This window comes from Arachis hypogaea, chromosome 16 (assembly GCF_003086295.3).
Source record: "Arachis hypogaea cultivar Tifrunner chromosome 16, arahy.Tifrunner.gnm2.J5K5, whole genome shotgun sequence".
Classification (NCBI taxonomy): Eukaryota; Viridiplantae; Streptophyta; class Magnoliopsida; order Fabales; family Fabaceae; genus Arachis; species Arachis hypogaea.
The window spans coordinates 78,106,047-78,111,862 of record NC_092051.1 but is presented as its reverse complement, the minus strand read 5'-3'; the positions used below and the strand labels follow the sequence as shown (position 1 = coordinate 78,111,862).

The window sequence follows — 5,816 nt, the reverse complement described above, 5'->3', positions numbered from 1 at the left end:
ATTCATTCATTAATCATATATGCTTTTATACTCAGCCATAACCAATAATGGCTTTGCCATAACCCGGCAATAACTCAGCCATTCTGCTCATGGTTCAATCAAGAACCAGCCATTTATCAATGAATATAGCCCTTCAGCTCATGGCATACACGGTACTTCCACCGTCATCCTCCATATCTCATATAATCATCTTTGATCATCATTGATCATAACTTTTCTCCTTGCTTCACTCACAAGTTACCATATCCCCTAGCTCCTTTCTCATTGCTGGGCATATCATAATGATTTAATACATAATGGGTGAGATCGGAGGCTTAGAAGCATGAGATTTGGCTTTTAAAACTCAAAAATCAACTTTTGCATGAAAACAGGGCCACACGTACGCGCACTCCACGCGCACGCGTGGATAGCCACAAAACTCATCGACGAGCAAGCGTCATATGCGCAGACGCGCGGATTGAAAAATAGCCAAACGGCGCGTATGCATCATGTAACATCCCGTATTTTTGAAAATCTAAATATAAATAAATTGTGATTTTATCTTATTAATGTTTAAACTTTATAATTTTAGAAATTATTTTGTTAAAAATAATTAAATAGATTCGGAGATAGTTTTATTTCGAATCAATTAATATTTTTAAGTAATCTAATTATAATGGAATATTTTGTATAATTTTAGTAATTGAAAAATAATAAAGAATTGTACAATTTAATTTAAGTAACTTTTATCCTGAAAAGTTACGATTTATTTTACTAATTTTATATCTTATTTTATGAATTAATTAATTAAGAGTAATTAAATTAGTTTTATTCATATTTGAAGTTTAAGTTAATTAATATTCTTATGTAATTTTTATAATTGGTTATTTCATATGCTTTGGAAATAAAATTTAGTTATGGAAGTGTTATATATTTAATTTAAGTAATTTCTATTATGAATGAATTATGGTTTATTTTATTAGTTTGAACTTTTAGAGATTAATTTATTAGGAATGATTAAATAGATTTTTATGAATACTTTAAGTTTAAGTAATTTTATTATAATTAGATATTTTGTAAATTGAAATTAAAGTTTCAGATATAGAAAAATAATAGAGATTTGTATGATTTAATCTAGAAAATTGATATTTGAATTTAAATTGTACTTTACAAATTATAATTAACTTGTTCATTTCATAATTTAAATTAGAAATAATTGATTGAACTTAGCAATATGTTGATAAATAATGTTCCTAAATATTTTTAATAGAGTATATTTGATTCTAAAATTACTCTACTATTTAATTTTATCAAAATATCTATTCATATCTATCCATATTCTTTTATAAAATCCTAATTTCTAATCCTAATTCCCAAATCAAACTCAGAAACCCTAATTTCCCAAATTGAAAACCCTAAGTTCCTAATCAGAAACCCTAACCTACCCACTTTCTTCTACCTTCAGCCGCACCATACCCCCCTTTTCTTCCTAAACCTAACGTAGAAACGGAAACAGAGAGCAAAGAGAGAGGGAAGAGCTGCTGCCGCGCCACCATGACCGCCGGACTGCCGCCACAAGGAGCCCGTGCCACCATCGTCGTCATCCTCGTGAACTGCAGCGTCGCCGTTCAACCTCGTCCCACCGCGTCTCCATGGTCGCCGTTGCTGCGAGCTCGCCACCGTCGAGAAGCTGCCGTCGCGTCTTGTCCCGCCGTCACCACCGTTGCCCTGGAGCTCGCCCGCCGTCGTCGTTGAGGGGCCAGCAGAGAGAGAGAGAACGAGCGCGGGTCAGGGTCGCCACCAAGGAGAGGAGCTATGCTCCACGCCGCCGTCGCCACCAGTCCACAACCACCTCTGCGAGGGTTCCGTCGCCGTCATTCCAGTGTCGCCGTTCGTGACCTTCGTAGCCGTCGCCGTCGCCGAGCCGTTGCATCGCCAGACATCATCGCTGGAGGACCGAATAGAGAAGCTAGCCAGTTCTGCTTCTGCCTCTGGTTTCTGGAATCTGAGAAGACGCAATCGCCGCTGCTGGAACTGTTATTGTTGGTGTGGCCCTGTTCTGGCTCTACTCTGAATTGTTACTGCTGCTGTTTGGCTGATGCTGAAGCTTTCCACCACCATTGGAGCTGCCCGGAAACCCTGTTGTTGCTGCTCCGATAATTTATTGTAAGCTATCTGTAGTTCCAATTTTATTGAACTCATTTCCATTTCCGACTCCATTGAATTTGAACTCTATTTTGTTGCCACCGTGGTTACTACTGCGAGAGTGAAGAATGAATCGAAAATAATGCTGCTGCCGTTGATCGGAGATGCCAAACTGTTGCTGCTACTACTTTGAGATGATATGGCTACTATTAAGGTTGTTGTTCATGAGTGCAGCATTCCCAATTTCAATGGATTTCGACACTTTGAGGTAGGGGGTTTAAAACGATTTCAATTTAAGAATGCCTACAAGGTTTATTGAATAACTGCAAATAGATTTAATAGCTGTAAGTAATTGATTGATTATGTAATTATTGAATTGTGGCTGAAATTGTGATTGGAATGGTTGAGATTGTTATTTGGAATTGTTGATTTGTGATATTGATTGATTATGTGGATTGGGAATTGCTTGATGACTAATTGTTGAGAATTTCTGAATTTTAATGGGTTATGTTGGATTTGTTGCCGTTGAGTTGTTATTTGGTATATTGTAATGTTAATGAACTTGGTTGGTGGTTGATTTGGAATTGGTTTTGAGGGGTTTTGAAGGGTTGGATTTTGAATACTAAATAGATTGCTGAAAAACTGATTTTTGAAATTAAAAGGTGACTTTGGAAGTGAATCAGTTATTCAACGATAATCGAAATGATATAAGAGCAAAGGCTGAGTAAAGTATAATAAAAGTTGTTGTTGGGACTCAATTTTGAGAAGTTTGAATTAATTATAGAACTAGTTATGATTTTTTCAAAGTTAAAATGTAAAACTTGATTTTCTGCATTATTTTTAGAGGAAGCCGAAAACTTTGAAAAACTATAACTATTTCTGTGATTATTGGAATTGCGTGGGACAAAGTCCGGATTGAGCTTGGGGATATACGAAACTGGACTACTGAATTTGAGACTTTTTCACTAAGTTTATGATTTATGGTGAATTTTTGAATCATGGATGTCAAAACTGGTTTTTCTGCAGAACGTTTAACGCAGCAGCAACTTGATTCCTATATTGGAAATTCTGAAATTTGAATTTTGAAATGGAACCAATTTTAAATAAAACTCTATTCCTATTATTTTAATGCCGTAAAATTTCAGAACAATTGGACTTGTAGATTTAAAGATATGAATTTTTGAAGGATGATGCATTATGCAGAAAAAACCAGATTCTGTTTTCTTAAATTAGTAACTTTGGGAGTTTATAACTTTTGATCCTGGATAAATATTGAGATGTTGGAGGTGAAAATTGAGTATGTTTAGTATATTTGATTTAAATTTCAGGATTTTCCATGTTTTAATAAGTGAGTTATGGGACTTGGAAGAGGTTGTGTTCAATGATTTGTAAAACAGAATTCTGCAGAAAATTACCTAACTTCCAAGCTACGTAACTCCTTCATTTAAAATGGTATGACCCTGGAACCAATTGAGAAAGAAATTTGGATGAGTTATATTTAATCACATTAATTTTGAAGGTAGTTGGATTTAATTTGGATTTTATATGAAATTTCAAATGTTGTATGGTGCTGCTGTCTTCTGGTTTTAAAACACTGCAGAACAGTCACGGTTTTGCTTATATTCCCGAAGCTATAGTCAGCGAAAAATTATGATTTTGATTTAATAGAAAGCTTAATTCGAGATGGTCACATGGATATAAGGTTTGCGCAATTCCAAATTCATTTGATATTTTAAAAACAAAATGGAAATCAGGCTGTCAAGTTATGTTGGTAATTATTTTATATATGGAATTTAAGAAATAGATTTTCTATTATCAAATGTTTTTGAGGATATATTGTTGTGGCAATTGCTGAAAGAGGCTGATGAACCTTAGCGTTATATGGCTGATTCAATGTTGGAATTGTTTGATTCTGAATTGATTTGATATTGGAAAGGTTGAAAAGAGCTTGGTAAATTGTTTGGTTGGGACCCGTAAGGGTGGCTAAGTCCTATTTTTAAAGGAGATTATGTCCAAATTTTTCTAAAAGCATAAGGACTTGATCAAAATAAATATTTAAGGCTTATTTAATGATAATAACTTCAATGGTTCTTTTAAGAAAAGAATATTTGGTTTATGAGATTGTTGGTAGGGGCGTGGGTCTAGTCCCGCTTGCTCAGGACGTAAACCATTGTGCAGGGATGGTGGCTTTGTCCCGGCTGCAGTGAGGACGGTGGTTTTATCCCGCTCACGTATTCATAAATTGTTCAGCAAGGACGGTGGTGTGATCCCGCTTGCATATTATTTTATGTACCCAGTAAGGATGGTGGTTTAATCCCGCTTACTGTGGAGGCAAGGACGGTGGTTTAATCCCGCTTGCGTGTTCCGGGCAAGGATGGTGGTTTGATTCCCGCTTGTCTATAGAACCTACGGATAAGGATGGTGGTCTAATCCCGCTTATCCGAGTCGGGTCTGGCAACATAACCTACGCGTGAGCTCATGGCCAGTAGGACAGGCATGCATCATATGCATCTATGTGACATTGTTTGGGTGTGTATATTGTAATTGGTTTGCCTAAGTGAATAATTCTGTTAACTGCTAATTGCTATACTTGATATAATTGCTCTTGATTGTGTTTGAACCTCATTACTTGTGTTTGTAACTGATTGGCTGGATTGTGGTGAATTGGGTGCTGGTTGAATTGCTTGGGCCTGAGGCCGTGATTGGATTGTGTTTGAGGTTTAGTAAGTATGAAAGATTGAGCTGGTTCAGCATAGACTTAATGAACCTATGCTTGGAACAGATTAGTCATTCATATGGTCTAGGAAAACTTTTAAGATTTTTATAAAGGAAAATATGGGTTTAGAATTTTGGATAATTAACTGATGCTTTATAAGATTTTGGATTTTTGAATGTTATGCGGTTGGTTTTCAAAATAAAAGGTTGACACGGCGAGTAAAGATCACTGCAAATGAAAACAGTTTTTCTTTTAAATACTTTTGAGTGAAATTAACTATTTGCGTTTTATTCTTTACTTTCACGGCATTCTCTACCTCTACTGAGAACATGTGGTTTGGTTCTCACCCCCAAATTTTTCACCCTTTCAGCGACAGGTTTGAAGACGCAATTTGAAGCTGCGGGCGATTCTAGAATTTACTTACGAATTAAGTTTATGACTTGAGTTTCTTTCATAGACTTTCTTTATGGTTTTAATTGCTTTCATAGAGTTCCCTCGCTCTTGTCCTTTGAGATTTTATTTTACATAGAGGGGTAGGTTTAGTATATTGTATTTGAGTTTTATTTGGTCTCTTTTGTATAAGAATTATTATCATTAATATTTATGTGATTATTATTATTTGTGAATGTTTGAATTATGACTTTAATGAATAAAAAAAAAACAAAACTTTCTGGCATTTTCTTAAAACTGAAACGCGAACTCGATACAAAGGCTCGATAATTAAGTAGTTAATACTAGAGAAGGTTACGTAATGTTCTTTCTAGTGGAAATACCCTGACATAAGCAAGGTATTTTGCTGGACGGGACGTTACACATCAGCCACGCGTACGCGTGGGTGCACTTGTGTCCCAGACACAAAACTGGCACAATTCTGGCACAACTCTCGAAAAAATGGCTGGGCATTTGGTGCAGCGCATCGACGCGCCCGCACACACCACGCGCACGCGTGGATGGTGCCTTCTTAAAGAACGAAGCG

At 36.0% G+C, this 5,816-nt stretch overlaps 1 long non-coding RNA gene across 1 annotated transcript; it reads left to right on the top strand.

The window, feature by feature from the left end:
- Positions 1–2,112: 2,112 nt before the first annotated feature.
- Positions 2,113–5,466, top strand: LOC140179812 (uncharacterized). Its single transcript, XR_011873631.1, has 2 exons — positions 2,113–2,392; positions 5,211–5,466. It is a non-coding gene; the product is annotated as an uncharacterized lncRNA (long non-coding RNA).
- Positions 5,467–5,816: the final 350 nt, after the last annotated feature.